Raw genomic sequence first — 18,804 nt, 5'->3', positions numbered from 1 at the left:
GATCTCTGTGAGTTCGAGACCAGCCTGGTCTACAAGAGCTAGTTCCAGGACAGGCTCCAAAGCCACAGAGAAACCCTGTCTCGGAAAAAAAAAAAGTCTGGTAGCCTACTTAAACTTCCAGTGACAGGGAGGCAAAGGTAGGGGGATTTCTGAGGCTCACAGCCAGTTTCACCAAATCAGAAGCCTCAGGTCCCAGTTAGAAGACCCAGTCTAAAAAAAGCAAGGTGGATGGATGGTTTGTGAAAAACAGTCTGAGTTCGACCTTTGGGTGCCTGATGTAAACACACAGGCACATTCATTCCCTGCACAACCCAGAAATAAAACATGAATACAACCCCAAAAATTGTTGTGATGTAGCTCAGTAGTAGAGTGTTTGCCTAAGATACATGGGCCCTAGGTGTGTGTGTATGTATGTATGTATCTATCTTTCTATCTATCTATCTATCTATCTATCTATCTATCTATCTATCTATCTATCTATCTATCTATCTACCTATCTATCGATCGATTGATCAATCGATCTATCTAATGATCTATCCATCATTTTTTAAAGACAGGGCTTCTCTGTGTAGCCCTGGGTGTCCCAGAACTCATTCTCTAGACCAGTCTGGCCCCTGCCTCTGCTTCCTGAGAGCTGGGGTTAAAGGTGTGTGCTGCCACCACTGCCTAGTCATGCCCTAGATTAAACCCAGTATGGCAAAAAAAAAAAAAAAACCAAACAAAAAAAACAAACCATCAAAACCAGCAGGCCTTGCAGAAAGTTAGATTGGGTCTTGTGGGTGCTGCTTTCAAGTACTTAATTGGTAGCATTTGCTGAACAATCCTGAGGGCTTAGAACAGCTCTGGCACCTTTAAAAGGGTATCAGATTCAAACCAGAATCGAATGCTCTTTTCCAGCCACCCCACCTCTTGGCTTGTTGCCGAAGGAAAATGGCTCTAGTCTGGTTCTCCAAAGTTCTCATGGCAGAGGGGAACGATTGTCCATTTCCATCACAACCTCTTGGGCGCTGCCCTGGTGACCCACCGCTCATGTGAAAGCCAAGTAGACTTCAGACCTCCTCCCCCACAAATTCCTCGCTACAATTGTGTGGGAAGGTTTGCAAAGGGAACAAGATGACCGACTTGTTTGTGGGAAAGTTGTGGCTTTCCTACCAGAAAACGTCACCTCTTGAGTCAGCACTGGACATACCTGGGTACTTATCGACAGGTGGGGCCGGGTCCTGAGTCATAGAGAGGCCTCACCTGGGAAGGTTTCTCTTTCAAAGACTGAATCTACCATGACATCACCTTCAGAGCAGCAGGTACTTTACAGGCCCTTACTTACCCATGCTTCCTGGGAGATACTGGATTCCTTTCTTCCTCCCTCCCTTGTCTTTTTTCTATTATAGAAACAGATTTTTTACATATAATCTGACTATGGTTTCCCCTCCTTCAACTTCATCCCATCCCATCCAATCTGCACTCTTTCTGTCTCTTAGAAAACAGATATCTAAGGAATAACAATAAGATAAAATGAAAACAAACTGGTATAGGAAAAAAACAAAGGGAAGAAAAGATCCAAAGGAAAAAGCTCAAGAAACATACAGACACAGAAACACAGACATTTACACACAGGAATTTCTTAAGAATACAGAACTGTAAGCCATAATATACAGTCCTTTATGTGTATGTAAGGTATAAAACAAAAATGCCCTGACACAACATTATCAGACAGCCTCCAAAGCTGCTGCTGAGTTCACTTGTGTTGGCCGCCTACTGCTGGGCATAGGGCCTACCCTTAAGAATGATTTCTTTCTCAGTGATACAACCTTAAAGAAAATTAATTTTTAATTTGCAAGTGGTTATCAGTTGGAGATAGCTTCTGGGTTAGGGAGGAGCCTATGTCTACTTCTCTCAGCCCTAGGACGCCCATCAGGTACAGACCCACGAAGGCCCTGTGTGCTGCCAGTCTCTGAGTTCATACATGCACTGGTCAAGTTGTGTTTAGAAGCTCTTGTTTCTTTGCTGTCCTCCAATTCCCTCTGGCTCTTACATCCTTTCTCCCACTTCTGCTGGGTTCCCTGGTCCTTCAGGGGAGGGATTTGGTGGAAACATCCCATTTAGAGTTGCGTGCTCCAAGGTCCCTTTCTTGTGAGTTACTGGTCTCTTCCTAGCTTCTCGCTCAGGATTTTTTGAGAAATGGCTGGGGTCCAGCAGCTACTTGATAAAGCTCATGTGACCAGTTTCATGACCACCTAGCCCCCAGGCTTGGCGTCATGACTAAAGTTGTGGAGAAAATCCTGTTTCTGGATATGTCTTTCTAATCTGCCTTTGAAAAAGGAAGTCCTCTACCTATGCCCACCCTCTGTCCCAGTCACTGGGGAGAAAGGCAGGAGAAACTAACCGGAAGTTCTGGGCTAGTCTGGGCAGCAGGAGGCTCTGTCTCACTGAGAGGAGGAGGGAGAGAGAGCACACCTTTTGTACACCTCACAGGTGGGAGTCTCTGGGCTCGTGACTGGGATCTGAGTCTGAGACTTCCCTGTGCGCCTGAGCTGAGCTTGTTTTTCTGGAGCTAGCTATGACCTCTCCCTCTTCTCAGTAATCCTCTCACTGGAGTGATAGGAGTCCTTAAAACTGGGGGAAGGCGATCAGAACTTCACAGGTCTTAAAAAAAGAAAAAATCCTAGGGAACCAGGCTACCACGTTTCTAGGATTATCAGCAGTTTAGACCGACGTCAAGGTCATGACTTCAAGCTGTTGCTCTTTTTCAGTGAAATTACGGGAGGTTGGTGAACCTGGAGGGTGGAGAGGGCCCTGGGCTGACACCAGCCCTTCCTTGCCATTTGACCTCAGGAAACTACTTAACCTCAGTCCCTTTTCCTGTGAAAAGGGGTGGGGGGAGATAAGCATTCCTCCCTCACAGCGAGCCAGCGTTCATCACCCGTACTTTGCTTTGTTTTCTAAATGGAGGATTTTTTTCCCCTTTGAGACAGGGTCTCTGTAGCTCAGGCAGGCCTTGAACTGACTGTGTAGCCCAGATTGGCCTCAAACTTGAGATGATCTCTACGTCCTCAGTGTTACTGGCATTACAGATGACAGCCCCCGCATCCTGTGGTCACAGTAGCCTTATCCTATTGATTGTCGCGACCAAATAGGGAGTGGTGCCAGGCTTGATTTGGAAACTTCCATCTAAGGCAGCCTTGGTTTCCTTTCGGTTCTGGGGGTTAGTTAGGGTTTCCCTACTTCTGCTAATCCTTCCACCTGAACTGTGGGAGGAGCACAGTAAACACCAAGCACCCGAGTGCAGGTGCTGCCCCAAGCAGGCCAGAAGCACCTGATCCCCCTGGAGCTGGGGGTTACAGGAGGTTGTGAGCCTTCTCATGTGAAGAAACTGAACTGGGGTCCTCTGCAAGAGCAGTATGTGCTCTTAAGCACTGAGCCATCTCTCCAGCCCCCCTCATCTAGTTTCTTAGTTTGTACATCAAGTTCAGGGAGCCCAGAAGGACTGGGCTAGTGTCAGGACCAGGCTAGCAACATTATCACCAAATGAAAGCTACATGGGTGGATGGTTGCTTGAATAGTGAATTAACTACTGATGTGTGATTTTTGACCTTTTTAATCTTTTGTTTTAATATTTATTTATTTATTATGTATATAATATTCTGTTGTGTGTCTGCCTGCAGGCCAGAAGAGGGCACCAGATCTCATTTCAGATGGTTGTGAGCCACCATGTGGTTGCTGGGAATTGAACTCAGGACCTTTGGAAGAGCAGGCAATGCTCTTAACCACTGAGCCATCTCTCCAGCCCCCTTTTTAATCTTTGTACCAACTTTGGAGAAGTTACTACATGGGTAACTCCATTTCCAACAAATATAGTGGGAGCTTGCAAAAGCTGATCAGCAACCCAGGGTCCCCGGTCTGTAGAGCTGCCTGGGAAAGGTACGTCTTTGTTCGCGCCTACATTGGCCCCTCCGGGTCCTCAGTGGCTGGCTGAGAATGTCTGCACCCCATCTCCTGGTGGATCCTGAAGTCCACCCATGCAGTTCCTCCCCATTTCTTCTGGTTACTTGGAGCCTCCAGCTCCCGCCCCTTTTAAAACCTGGAACCAAAGGGAGTTAGTGGCCCCCTTGGGCTCCCCTTGGAACCTGAATGGCTGAGGAGACGGAAGGGCTTCGGCGCTCTGCTGGCTCCTTTTAATTATTATTGTTTTTCTTTTCCAAATTGCTACCTATGGGTTTCTCATAACCACTTCGGTGGGAGGTGGGGTGAAGGGTAAGGCAGTTAACTCTGAGTGCCACAGACAGACAGGAAAGCATTTGAAAGAAATTCACATAACGACGGTAGTAATGGAGGGGGAGGCCTCTGGTGTTACAGAGCAGCTCGGAGCTAAAACAGATGCCAGGGATGGGAGAGGAGACGGAGCATGCGCACCTCACCATGCACATCTCACCTGTCACAGAGGCTTCGCAGGAAAAACTACTTTGTCTTTAGATATTTTCAGTCACCTTTATAAAATGTGAAAAAATCCTGTAAGACTGAACCAAAGGGGTAGCTGGAGGGGGGCACTAAAAATTCTCCACTAAAATCCAAGTAACATTGGAGATAGGAAACTCTGATAGTCACTAACTCCTTCCCAGACTCAGTGGCCTCTGGAACTGAGGCCACGCGGACGTCTTCCTTTTGTTTTAGAAACCACTTTCTCACCTATCATTTATAACAGGCCTTGGGCAATTTTGTCAGTCTGAGAATACCCACCCCTTCTCCATAGGAGGTGTTTTTGCTATTTCAGATCACCATAAACCCTCCTCTATACCCGGTGAGGGCCTCCTGGGAGTTTTGTTTTGGTCACAAGCCTCCCATGTCCTTAGGGGGTCTGGAGATGGATCTGAGGTGGTGGAAAGTGCTGGGGTGCCAAGTTATCAGACAATGGGCACATTGAGAATGCAGGTGGGGCCAGGCCTGTGTGGGCTGGAGCAGCTGTTGAAGCCTCAGGGGGAGCAGCAGGCCCGGCTGAGAGGAGAGGACCATAAGCCAAGGCAGTGGGGAGGAGTACCCCCCCACCCCCAGGATTCCATGGCAGAGGGACGTTTGAACTATGACTCAGATGAAAGGGGCGGGATCTGTGAGCAAACTTCCTGTTGGTCTTGGTGGTTGACGGGCCTTACCAGGTCATAGAGATAATGGCTTTGGGGCCTGTTAGGTAAGGTGGGAGGACCTGGAGATCTGGAGTAGCAGGTCTTCCTCCTTCTCCCTACCCCAGGCCAGCTGGAAACCTGGGGGAGGAAGGGTGTTGTTTCATGGGAGGCCTGGGGCAACCTCTGGATTTCTGTGACTGCCCCCAAGTGCTTACCCAACACGGCTCCCTTCTCCCCAGCTCTGCTTCTAGATAGTTTTTCTAGGAGCCCATCTCAGCAGTGGCAGCCTTCACTCTTCTCAGCCATCTTTTGTTTGTTCATTCTGGGCCTGAAGATGGAGAGCTATAAGGAAGGAGCGCGCAGAGGCTGGGGAGCAGCAGAACCAGATCATGGCACAAGCATTCTGGGGTTAGTGCTCTGCAGAACTGGCAGGAGCAGACCGTAAACACAGGTATATAAAACACTGAAAGTGCCAGGTGGTGACACACACCTTTAATGTCAGCACTCAGGAGGCAGAGGCTAGCAGATTTCTGAGTTCAAGCCCTGGTCTACAAAGTGAGTTCCATCCAGGACAGCCAAGTATTACACAGAGAAACCCCTGTCTTGAAAAACCAAAACCAAACAACAAAATACCATCCAACCAAACAAAACCATAAAACACTGAATGTGCCTGGTGGGTGGTGATGGCTCACATCTTTAATTCCAGCACTTGGGAGGCAGAGGCAAGCAGATCTCTGAGTTTGAGGCCAGCCTGGTCTAACAAGCCAGTTCTAGGACAGCTATGACTGTTACACAGAGAAACCCCGTCTCGTAAAACAAAAAAACAAACAAAAAACAGAACAACAACAACAAAAACCCCACTGAATGTGAGGGTGGCAGATTTTTAGGGAAAATGGATTTGAAGTGGGAAGTGCTGGAGCATTGAGGGGATCTGACGTCCTCACCAAAGGGGGACGGTTAAGCAGACTCAAGAGACAGAATACTGAGGGTGTTCCAGCCTAAGGGATCAGCTAGGACAGAGCCTCCAGGCTAAGGAACAGCAAGGCCATTGTGCATGGATTCAGGTGGATCATAGGCAGCAGGAGACAGGAGGAGCATGGGGGGGGGGGGTGGATGGCATTGTGCTGAGGGCCCGGCACCCATTCATCGCAAGAACTCTCTGACCCCTTCGAGCCTGACCTTGCCCCTCCATTCCAAAGAGCAAAGTCTAGTAGTTAATGACTTGGACACCAGCCTCTGACCGCTCAGGCTCAGGCTGGTCACTTCTGGTCCAGGTGGCACAGGGTGGGGCCCCTGATTCACATTCTTGATAGTGCTGCCAGGTTCCCTGCCACCAGCTGGCACATTCTGTCTTCTTTCCAGCAGCACTTGACTGGGCTCCCTGCCCAGCTGGTGGTCAGCTTCGGGATGCTTCCTCCAGGATGCCTTCTCTGATCTCCACTCACTTGGCTTCTTTCCAAATGGCTTCTCCGGTTTCCCCTAGAGGAGCACCTGGTGTGTCAAGTGCTCAATAAGTGGTGAGAAGAGGTGTGAACTGGGCTGAGGAGAGGTGCGAACTGGGCTGAGGTGTGAACTGGGCAGAGGCAAGGCTTACTCACCTCCATCTCTGAAGGACTTTTGGAGAGCTGCTTTACAAGAAAATCAGATTCTTAGATTCCCTCCCCCCCTCCCCAGCTCTGTTCTTCTAAACAGCACACGTGTGCTGCTGTGCTGTCTTTCTGGCCACCCTTTTGTTTGTAATATCACTCTTACCACCCCTTTCCACAGTGATGAGGGCTTTAAAAAAGGCTTTATTCCTAGCTGTGTGTATTAGCACAATATGGTTGTCCCAGCACAGAGCAGGAGGCTCAGGGGTTGGAAGCTAGCCTGGGCTACACAGGGAGGGAGAGGAGGGTGTTACTCTCTCCATCACCACCGAGGCTATTTGCTTCCTAAAGCTAATCACAAAACCTAGCATAGTTTAAGTGTGCTCCTTATGCTTCTCACATTAAGGAAAATGTGGCCGCCGCTGTTGAGTGTTTAGGACCAGCCAAGGGGCTCGAATTTCATTTGTACCCACTCTTAAGTGAACCGAACTGCCCACCCTGTGCCGGCCCACAGGGAGGCTACAGAATGCCTGTGGAAATGTGGGCAACCTGCTCCTCCTGGCATTACATTACAGGTGGGAAGGGAGAGATTAGGGAGAGATTGCCGAGGAAACAAAGGACTCAATGGTGGGGGAACACAATGGGGTTGCGCCTGTATTGCTGCTGCAGCCCTCTCTGCCTCATTCCTGTTTTACAGACTGAGGTTTAGAGAGGCAACCTAGAGGTGTGGGTGGAAGGATGAGCGAAACCTGGGGGGAGGAGGGAAGAGACAAGAAGTCAGATGACTGTGGGACCAAAAGGGGGAAGGGCGTCCACCTCTCTTCCTCCCGTCTGCTGGCTCCATCTTTGGAAATGCTGAGTGGTTAATTAGCATTGTTAAAGGCCTCTCAGCTAATTCTGGGGAACAACAGTTCTTTACTTTTAATGAGCTGTTTGTCCCTTCAGCGGTGGGAATGAACCTAGGGCCTTGCAAACTGGTGAACACTCTGCTCTCCGCTACTGAGCTGAATCCCGGTGCCCCCTCCCCCCACGCCCGCAGTTTGGCCTGGAATTCACACCTGTCAGGCTCTGCTGGAGTTTTTGGTGCGCACCACCTAAAACTCTTTAGTACGCTTCAACATCATGCTGGGAACTGTGTCCTGTGTACTCAGCTCTATCCTCAAGATTCTGATTTATATATATTTGAGATTAGGGCTATGTAGGACTCTGCATTTTAACTTCATTGTTATTTTTGTAATACTGATGACTGATACAGGGCCTCTTGCATGCTAGGCAAGTATTCAATATCTGGGACCGACCCTTCCTTCCAACAGGGTCTTTACTATTTACTAACCTTGGGCATTCTGAAATTTACTAGGTAGATCAGGATAGGCCTCAACTCAAAGGTCTGTCTGCCCCTCTGCCTCTTGAACTGGAGCTGTTGGAGTGTCTTTTGGTCCTACTGTGAGAACCATCTGGATCAGAATGTAAATTCCCAAGCCGAAGCTAGAATGTGGATCACCAAACTCTAGTTAGATGGCACAGGCCTTTGAGCCCAGCTCTCAGGAGGCCGAGACGGGTAGATCTGAGTCAGCCAGCCAGCCTGGTCTACGAGTGAGTTCCAGGACAGGGCTACTTGAAAAGACCTTGTTTCCCTACCCCACTCCCCCTCCCCAAATGTGCAGTCTCTGTTAGGATTCAGCCATTATGCTGTCCTTCCTGCTCTGCCATCTGGCAGGATTACCCAGGCAGTACACTGGCCAGTCCAGGGTCCTAGTCTGTACACAGGCGCTAAAGGTCCCTTTAAGAGACAGGCCCGCCTACTCGCGTCTTCTTTCTTTCTGCCATTTTCTTTGAGAAGACAGCATTTTGTCTCTCTCTTCCCCTCTCTGCATCTCTCTCTGCATCTCTCTCTCTCTCTCTCTCTCTCTCTCTCTCTCTCTCTCTCTCTCTCTCTCTCTCGTTCTCTTCCCTTCCTCATTCCCTTTACCTCAGTAAACTGCACTCACGCTCTGTCTGGCCGTGTTTCTCACCTGCCATGGGACCCACGAGGGTCCCGCCTCGTGCCATAATGATAACAGTCTCCACGTGGCCTGTCTGCCTTGGAGAATAGAGGCCAGGGATCTGTGTGTGGTTGAGGGGTTGATGCTTTAGAAAACTCCCCAGGTGGCTCTGGACTTGGGGGGAGAAGAAGCCATTTCAAGTTGTAGACAAGGTGTGACTGTCTCTGTACTGGATTGGATCAGATGGTCTACAGTGTTCACCTTTGCGCATGTGCATATGCGTACTCATGCATGTGCATTCGAGTGTTGTGTTCAGAGCCCGGGATTGGGGCGAGTCTTCTCTAACTACATTCTCCCTTATTCACTGAGGCAGGTCTCTAAGCTGAACCCGCGGCTCACAGCTTGCCCCAAGGGTCTCCTGTGCCCTCTTTCATTCCCACTCAACATTGGTTCTTGGGATCCAACCTCCAACTTCCTATGATGGCACAGGAAGCACAGTTTTTGTTTTTTTTTTTTTGCCTCATGTGCCAAGGATAACACTGGATTGTCCTGTGTCTATTTATGGGTGTTCCCTATCCCTGAGGGTTATGAATTCCCCTTGGTGTTATGACTCATCCAGAAAGTAGAATCTTCTAAAGTGGATGCATCTCAGGGTCCTTCAAGGAAGAGATGTAGGGAAATAATGGGTACAAACTGTACACCGTACCCCCCATCCTTCACTCCTTTTCTATTTGAGCTCTGAGTGACTGACTGGAAGTGCAGACTGGCTGGCCTAGATCTTGTGGCCTTGGCTTTCTGAGTGCTGAGAGCCACCCGGAAGATGTGTGACAAAATTCCAGTGTGTTTAGAGAAGAGATTGGCAGGCCAAGATGCCCTTGCTTCTGTCTGTCCTGCTTCCGTCCAGCCTTCACTTTCTTCTTGCTGGGAGAGTGGTTTGGTTAGTCCACTCCAGCTGGTAGCTTTACAATTAACTCTCTTGGCCTTGGACTGAGGCATCTATAAACACAGCTCCCTCGTTTATGAGTTGTCCAACCCTGTGTTAAAAGGCATGGCTAAGCCCTGCTGTTGTCTGGGAGAAGCCAGTGTGAAACTCAAACGGAGCAGAGAACAGATCCAACGTGGAGATAAGGCAGCTGCAGTTTCAGTTTTGGGCTGGGCCAAGAATTTCGGGACTTTCTTTGCTGTGGATAGGGAGTTAAGTTGCTTTTCTTCTGGGGGTGTGTGTGCTGATTTAATTTATGATTAATTCATCTGGGTTTTGATAACAGGTTCAGTGAATGCATAATGTATTTCAGATATTAGAATTTAAATGTAGTCCTGGTATTTTAGCAAGGACAATTAGTCATGAGCCTGAGCAGTCTTCACAGTTGTTTGTTTTACCGGTAACAAGTTAACCAGTTGCAGGTTTTAGTTCTCTCTTGTGTCTGTCTCTCTGCTTCCTATGTCTCTTCTCTCTTCTTGAGACAGGGGTCTCCTGTAACCTGGGTTGATCTCGAATTCACGATTTAGCCAGTAGGACCTAGATCTTCTTGCATGCTGGGGTTATTGGTCTAATCTTTAAGAAACATTGGCCTGTAGCTCTGGCCCTCCATGATGCCCATATTACTTTGAAAGTCTTCTAACCATCTGATTCTCCTGTGATAGAGCCTGGTGAGCCAGACCTTTTAAACCATGCTGGTTTGAATAAGAATGGATCCCAGTGCCGGGCGGTGGTGGCGCTTGCCTTTAATCCCAGCACTCGGGAGGCAGAGGCAGTCGGATCTCTGTGAGTTTGAGACCAGCCTGGTCTACAAGAGCTAGTTCCGGGACAGGCACCAAAGCTACAGAGAAACCCTGTCTTGAAAAACAAACAAACAAACAAATAAACAAAAAAAGAATGGATCCCGGTAGTACTGCTCATATATTCAAATGCTTAGTCACCGGGGCGTGGCTCCCTTTGGAAGAATTAGAAGGATTAGGAGGTCTGGCCTTGTTGGAGAAAGTGTCTCTGGGTGGCTTTGAGGTTTCAAGGGCTCATGCCAAGCCCAGAGTGTCTCTTTTTCTCTTGGTCTGCTGATCAGTTTGTAGTTCTCTGCTGTTGCTTCAGCACTATGTATCACCTGCTCTCTGCCACGATGGTAATGGACTGAATCTCTGAAACTGTAAGCAAACCCCCAGTTCAATGTTTTCTTTTATAAGAGTTGCTGTGTCAGTGAAATAGGGCAATCACCAATTCTCCAGAAATGAGAAAGCTGGGGTTTCCCTAAGAATGGAATTTTTCTCTGCCGTACTGCCAACATTCTCTTTCTTTTTCCAGTAAAGAATTTGTTTACACCTGTATCTCAGACACAAGGGAAAGACCAAAGGAAAAACAAGGATAAAAAGTAGATAGAGGAGGGATGAGTATCAAAGTGATTGCCATACAGTTTAGAGAGCATGCATCTGCCTCTGTTGTTCCTACCAACCAAAATAAAGAGGGAAATTTGATCAGCCCTACAGCTGGGTTTCAATGTTTTGGGCATTAGTGGGGCGTCTGGCTCCTCCAGAGAGTTCTTGGTTCTCTGCAGTCTAATGTGTCAGACTGCACCTTTGCAGCTGTCTTACTAGACAGTCAATACTTGAGACAACATTGCACAATGTAGACTCCAAGAGAACAAAGGTTTCAGTCGTGTGTGTCAGCACCTACATAGCTCCGTGAGGAGTGGTTTTGCATCTGTCCCTCTAGCAGTAAGATCCATCTTGTATAATGCAAGATAAAGTCATAACAATATGTAATGGTAGAAATTTTACTAATGTTATTTGTTACCCAGTACTCTGCTGCCTCAGGGTCATGGTGCTTACTATTTCCTCTGCTGGGCACCTTTGCCTTGGCATATAGCTCATTATAGCTCGCTACTAAAGATTCTCCATGTTGGAGTCCACTTCATAATAAAATGTACAATTCCTTTCTCATAGTCTTTGTTATGATTCAGCTTAATACTATACATTATTTGCTTACTCCTTCCACCGGCTCCTTGAAGGTGCAGCCTGCTCTGTATTGTAGGTTGCTGTACTAGGAGGACTCAGAATGCTGCCTCAGTAAATTTTCAAGTGACCCCCCCCCCCAAATTAGGTGTTGGGGATTAAACCCAGCATCTTCCTTGCTACACATGCTAGGTAAGTGCTCTACCATCAAGTCACCAGATACATAGCTGGCTCTTCTAGAAGTCACTTTGTAGACCAGGTTGGCCTCGAACTCACAGAGATCTACCTGCCTCTGCCTCCCAGTGCTGGGATTAAAGGAGTCCACCACCACCACCACCCGGTCATACATAGCTATTTCTTTTATTTCTACATCTATCGCATTTACATATCAGTAACTACTACTAACTTGTACCTACAAATGCCTTATAGATCTAAGTGAGTCTATGTGTAGTTCAGAATGACAGTCATTTTGTATGTGCTGTTGGTTGGGCTCTGTTTTGAGGAGGCTCATGATAAGATGCCTTTCAGTTGTACCATGGCCCACTAGCTACTTCTATCTAGTAAATGTAATTTTATATTGAAGATATTTTATCCTGGCAGGCCATACATTTAGGCTTCAGTAGACACAATCTAATAACCACATAGACAATAGGTGTCTTCTTTTTCTTCTCTGTCTCTTTAATAGTCATGGTATATATAGCCCAGATTTGAACTCCCCTGTCTCAGTCGAACTGTACCCAGACATAGTGAGACTGTATATACCTAGCTGGTCTGCAACTTCTTAAGTAGACCAGGTTGGCCTCTAGTGAACAGAGATCCGTCTGCCTTTGCTGGGATTAAAAGTGTGCACCACCACTTCAGGCATGGCTGGGCGTGGTGATTGACACTTGGCAGGCAGATCTCTGTGTTCGAGGCCAACCTGGTCTGCTAGTGAGTTCCAGGACAGCCAGGACACAGAGAAACTCTACTCTATCTTGGGAAAACAAAACAACCAAACCAAACCCAAATATATAAGAATTCAAATAATAAAAAGAACATTATTCATTTCCCCCTTTCGAAAATTGGGAGGGGTGTATTGAAGTGGCTGGATACGTGCTTAGCTTGTCGGCAGTCCTGGGGTCAAGAGTACTCCGCGAAAGCAAAAACGAAAGAGATCCTCTGATGGAGGAAAGGCTCCATGACAAGAACAGAAGGTTCCGGTAGGTGATAACCAACCAGACAGAATGAGCAGAGTGTACTGAGAAGGGAGGAGCCTGTGGCTGAGCTCCTTGCCGGTCTGTAGGTGCATAGGTATGGAAATGAGGTCAGACAGTTACCCAGGGCCCGACCTCTGTCCTGAAGTGTGGGTAATTGCCACTGTTTCTATCAGCTTCCACCAAGATGAGCTAACTAGTCTGTTCAAACTGATTCTTCCTTCTGGCCAAGCACCCGGTGGGGGTGGGGTGCTGTGTGTGTGTGTGTGTGTGTGTGTGTGTGTGTGTGTGTGTGGTTCCCCTAGCTCAGGAGCCTCTGGGTCCTTTGGAAACAAAGTGCAAGAGACTGGAACAAGATCCATTCTTCACCAGGCACGGCTCAGCACAGTGGCTTGTGTCAGAAAGGATCTGGGGTGTGTGTTTGATGGGGATTAGCGTTACCTCCAATGTCCTGCCTTTTGGCCCCAGCTGAATCTGACCCTCCTTGCTGTTGAGTTCCTGCTCATTTTCAGCTGTAGCCCTGGACTAGCCGTCAGTATTATCGAGCACTCATCCTGTGTACTGCCTTAAAAAATAGGAATCATCACTCTTCTGACTTGTTAATTTATTGTTTGTGGGTTTTTTTTGTTTGTTTTTGAGAGGTTATCTCTCTATAGATCTGGCTGTCCTGGAACTCACTATATAGACAATGCTGGCCACAAACCTACAGAAATCTGCCTTCCTCTGTCTCCCAAGTGCCTTGATCAGTGGAGTGTACCACTATGCCCAGCTGGGTTTTTTGTTTTTGTTTTTTGTTTTTTTTTTTCTAGCCCTGACTGTTCTGGAACTCCTGTAGACCAGGCTGTCCGGGAACTCAGGGATGCCTCTGCCTCCTGAGACTGGGGTGAAAGGCGTGTGCTGCCATGCCAGGCCTTGTTTTGTGTTTTGAGACAAAGTCTATCCTCGAACTCTCCAGTCCTCCCAAGTGCTAGAACGATAGGCGAGAGCCACCAACTCTGGCCTCGTGTTGGTCTGTTGTTGAGGAAATGGGGGCAGAAGTATGAGGTGATGTGTAGAGACTGTGTAGTGATGAGTGGACCTGAGATTTGAGCACGGGTCAGTTGACCTTTGAAATGAGTGTCTAGTCGGTTTATAGCCCTTGCCATGGCCTTGATGTTGAAACAGACTCTAGGCTTCTTAACACAAAGTTGGCCCCATATTTGCAGTAACCAATGGTGGATGTCCTTGTTTTGTTTGCACCTGACCAGACAGCCCTTGCTGACAGGCTCAGGGTCTCTGGCATTTGTGCTCAGTGCCACATTTGGCTCCTAAGTCTCGAAGCTTCATTTCTAGTTTAGGAGTTTGAGAGTTGCCACCCTATGCCAACCTCTTGTGGAAGAAGGGTAAAACCTTTTGGGGGTGGAGTTTGAGATAGGGTTCTTTGTGTAACAGTTCTACCTGTCCTGGAACTAGCACTTGTAGTCCGGGCTGGCCTCGAACTCACAGAGATCCGCCTGCCTCTGCCTCCCGAGTGCTGGGATTAAAGGTGTACGCCACCACCTCTTCATTAGTCCACTAAGATGAATAAAGCATCGACATGTCAAGGCAGGTTCAGTAACTGTTCACTAAGGTGCCCCTCACCCAGGTTCTGAGAATTGAATGCCGGGACCTTATTCAGACTAGACAAGTGCTTGACCACTAAGCCACACCCACAACTCCCCTTTGTCTCACTCAGTTTCCTGGGCTGGCCTCATGCTCACTCTGTAGCCCAGGCTGAATAGGGATTTGTACTCATCCTACGCCAGCCTCCCAAGGAGGGGCAGGGGTGTAGACTTGCAGCAGGAACCCCTAAGTTTCACTCTTTTGTGACAGTGGTGAGTGCTGAGCCCAGTACTTCCTCCATGGTGCGCATGTGTCCTACCATTGAGTGCACTCCCAGCCCTCAATAAGCATCTCTTAGCCGGGCGATGGTGGCACACGCCTTTAATCCCAGCACTCGGGAGGCAGAGGCAGGCGGATCTCTGTGAGTTCGAGACCAGCCTGGTCTACAATACAAGAGCTAGTTCCAGGACAGGCTCCAAAACCACAGAGAAACCCTGTCTCGAAAAAAAAAAACAAAAACAAAAAAAACAAAAAAACCCACACTTCACCAAGATGTCTGACAAGGATTTTGTGTGCGTTCTTTAGCTGTTACTGTGCAGCCAGGACTGGGACAAGGGTTATCAGAGATCCGTGGAGTTTTAGCCCCAGATGTGAGTGAGTGGGTGTGGCGTGGCGTGTCCCTGAGCCCATTGACACTGCTACTTTTGTTTTGTGCATTCCTGCTTTGCAGCTGGGTATAATTTTCTGTATTCACCTGGTGTTTTTTTGTAGAAGAAATCACACCCATGAGCAAAATAGACCTCTAGGCTATGCTTAAGGGAGGGAGACCTGGGCTATGCTTAAGTTGTCCTTAATGCATCACTTGGGATGGAAGGAATGTGCATGTTCCAGGTGCTATAGAGGAGCTACCATTTCCACTTTGCAGTGAAGTGAACTGAGGTTCTGAGAATTAAAGGGGTGGCCCTTTACTCAGCAGAGAGGTGGCGGAGCTTGGATTAAACTGGGGTTCTCCTAGTTTAATCTGTTAGAGTCCTTCCTGTTTGTATTTGTGGAAATACAGTCTAAAAAGACAGAGATTAGGTTTCTGAAATAGGGTGAATTAGAACTCTCTCTCTCTCTCTCTCTCTCTCTCTCTCTCTCTCTCTCTCTCTCTGTGTGTGTGTTTGTGTTTGTGTTGAGACGAGACGGGGTTTCTCTGTATAGCCCTGGCTGTCCTGGAGGTCCTCATATGGAGCAGGTTCGCCTGGAACTCAGAGATCCACCTGTTTCTGAGTTTCTCCTGAGTGCTGGGGTTGAGGCTGTGGGCCCACCACTCCAGCTAGGACATTTGTGTTAAGAGTTGTAGAGAACTAGGTAGCTTACCTTGCAAGGTGCTTATCTTGCAAGTTCAAAGACATAAGTTCAGTTCCCAGGACCCACACTTACCAAAAAAAAGAGCCGGGCAGTTGAGAATTCAGCAAGTAAAAGCACTGCTGCCAACACTGCCTGAGCTCAGTCTCCTGGGCACCACACCATGGAAGGAGAGAACCGAAGCCTCCAAGTGTCCTGACCTTCACAGTGTTTCACTGACTTTCTTTTTTGTTATTTTGAGTTAGGGTTTCTCTGTGTAGCCCTGGCTGTCCTGGAACTCTCCCTGTAGACCAGGCTGGCCTTGAACTCAGGTCCACCTGTTGTCTCTGCCTCCCAAGTGCGGTAATTAATGGTTCGCGTCACCATGCCCAGCTCTTTTGCTTTGTTTTTTTTGAGACAGGTTCTTGAACAGGCCTTTTTGAGACAGGCTGGATGTGAACTCTCAACCTTGCTGCCTTGCCCATGCTGGCTTTACAGGCTTCTGCCTGGCTGTGTGCTAGACATATTTAGTGGTGATCAGTGTAGCTCAGATCTTTCGCGGTTGAAATGGACACCTGCCTTTTGTGTCCAAGTAAGTCTATATGCCCTGGGCAGCAGCTGGAGGGTGATGTGGGTATAGGGAAGATGCCCAGGGCAGAGTAGAGGCTACTGGGGCAGCTGAGTCAGCGGTCCTCATGGCCTGTCAGCCTTCATCATGTTCTCAATGTGTACATGGTTGGGTGATTTTACTTTGCGTTCCTGTTGTAGGATCTTATAAAAACCTTTTCAGAAGTGCAAGGAACCACCTCCTTTTACAGTTTATCCTGCAAAGCTTGTTGCTTTGTGTCAGTGGTTTGCAAGTATGTTGTACTTCCCAGAGGCTGGGGGGAGGAGGAGGTTAGCAGGATGGGGAACAGTGGGTCAGAAGGCATTTTATAGTCAGGTAGGAGAAATACGTTCACAGGAGTGTGACTACAGATGATGAGAATGGTCAGTGCTTCTCAGTGAAGCTGGAAGGATGCTGAACACTTCCCTACAAAGGAGCAATGAACGTGTGAGAAGGTAGGTAGGGGTGCCCTGGAGTAGATAGGGGTACCTGAGTTGAGTATCACATAACGTGCTACCATTTAAACAAGTTTAATTTTTTAAAGTTATTTTTAAGTAAATTAATTTAAGTTTTGTTTTTTTTTTTTCAGACAGGGTTTCTCAGTGCAGCCCTGGCTGTCCTGGAACTCACTTTGTAGACCAGGCTGGCTTCCAACTGAGACATTTACCTGTCTCTGCCTCCCAAGACCTGGGATTAAAGTCATGCAACACTGTACATACTTGGCTCATCTTAGTTTTAAATCATGTGTATGTATGTGTGTGACAATGAACACATTTATACATCTGCAGGTACCATTGGAGGCGAGAAAGAGGGTGCTAGATTCCCTGGAGCTGGAGTCACCCGTAGTTATGAATTACCTAAATGGGTGCCGGGAGTCAAACGTGGGTCCTCTGTAAGAACACTACACACTCTTGACTGCTGAGCCACCTCTCCAGCCATAACACGTACAATCCAAAGCAATGTTTAAGTTAGTATTTAGGAAAACAAACTGTATAGCTACTTGAGTTTCATTTCCAAGAGACAGGATGCCCCTTCTGAACCGTACGCTGTTCTCACAGGCAGCATCCCATGCCTCGTCCTTATTCAAACGCCTCTCTCTCTTACCCAAGAATGTTTTATTTAGTGTAGGATCTTAAATGCAAGGCATTTCAGACATGACCTTCCATTCTGCGCAGTCAAGAGTATAAAGAGGAGGAGTGCCTCGCCTTTGATTGGCCTTCCCCCCTCTTTGTTCTTCCACTTGGGGGATGAGCCTGGAAGCATCTTATTGGATTACAGAGGTCAAGCTTCTGCTGTTGTATTTTTAAGCACATGGATTTTATATAAGCTATAGCCATGCACATGAGAGCCACAGACAGAGCTCGGGTTTGTAATTTAAAAAGACATTCTATGTCCCTTCCCTGTAATAAAGTCAAGGTGGCAGTTTTGGATCTGAAGTTTCTGATGGTGCCTGCATATGGTTTGAGAAGGAACAAAAGGTTTTGAGGTAGATGCTGGAGTTAGACATGCTGGACGTAGAGGGTCAAGACGTGTTAAGTCCAGATCTACATGCTTCTCCTCTGCCACCTGTGCTCTCCAGACTTTTTTCCTCAAAGTGAGGGATTTAGTAGAGAAAGCTGTTTCTCTGGCAGGCCTGGAACTCAGCTACATAGACTAGGCTGGCTTCAAACTTCTGGCAGTTCTTCTGCTTTGGCTTTGTGTGCGATGGGATTGTTAGCATCTAGATTTGGTGCCATAGGCTTGTAATCTTAGTACTCAGTAAGCAAAGGCAAAAGGAGGGTTGAAACCTTGAGTTACAGTTTATCCAAGGCTATACAGAAAGTCTCCATTTAAAAGACAACAATAAAAAACAAGACAGACACTGGAGTGTAGCTCCATTGGCAGAGTGATTGTCTGCCATGCAAGAAGTCATGGATTTAGTCCCCAGAACTGAGCAAACTGGACATGGTGGCACATGCCTGTGATCCCTCTGGTTGTATAGCCACCCTGGGATACACAAGACACCATCTCAAAAGATAAGAGAATGGTAGAAGGAAGTACTCAGTATCTACTTCTTCCCAAACAAATAATCTGCACACACAGAACACACACATTCCACTCCCTAAAACAGCTATTTGTATTACTAGGCATGGAACTATATTCATGTCTGTAATTCTAACATCTTAGGAAGCTGAGGCAGGAGGATTGAATTTAAGACCAACCTGGGCCACATAGGCAGTTGAAAGCTAGCCAAGGCCATCTATACATATAGTGAGACCATATCTGGGGAAGAACAAAAGGAAAACAAACAAAAAAGGGAGCAATGGGACACTTGACTCTTCATATCATGGTCTTCTTGACTTACAATGTGTAAGATGGAAGTGCAGGCACATGGTGGTTCAGTTAGCTAACATGTGGCCTGATGTGGTTCAGTTAGCTAACATGTAGCCTGAAGTGGTTTAGTTAGCTAACATGTAGCCTGACATGGTT

The 18,804-nt window shown here is 47.5% G+C and overlaps 1 protein-coding gene across 1 annotated transcript in view; it reads left to right on the top strand.

Moving 5' to 3' along the window:
- Cdh1 (cadherin 1) overlaps positions 1-18,804 on the top strand; it is a 71,186-nt gene that overhangs the window by 13,621 nt on the left and 38,761 nt on the right. The window lies entirely within an intron of this gene.

This window comes from Microtus ochrogaster, chromosome 4, assembly GCF_000317375.1.
Source record: "Microtus ochrogaster isolate Prairie Vole_2 chromosome 4, MicOch1.0, whole genome shotgun sequence".
Taxonomy (NCBI): Eukaryota; Metazoa; Chordata; class Mammalia; order Rodentia; family Cricetidae; genus Microtus; species Microtus ochrogaster.
Note: the sequence above shows the minus strand (reverse complement) of the source record. Positions and strands in the feature narration are given on the sequence as shown.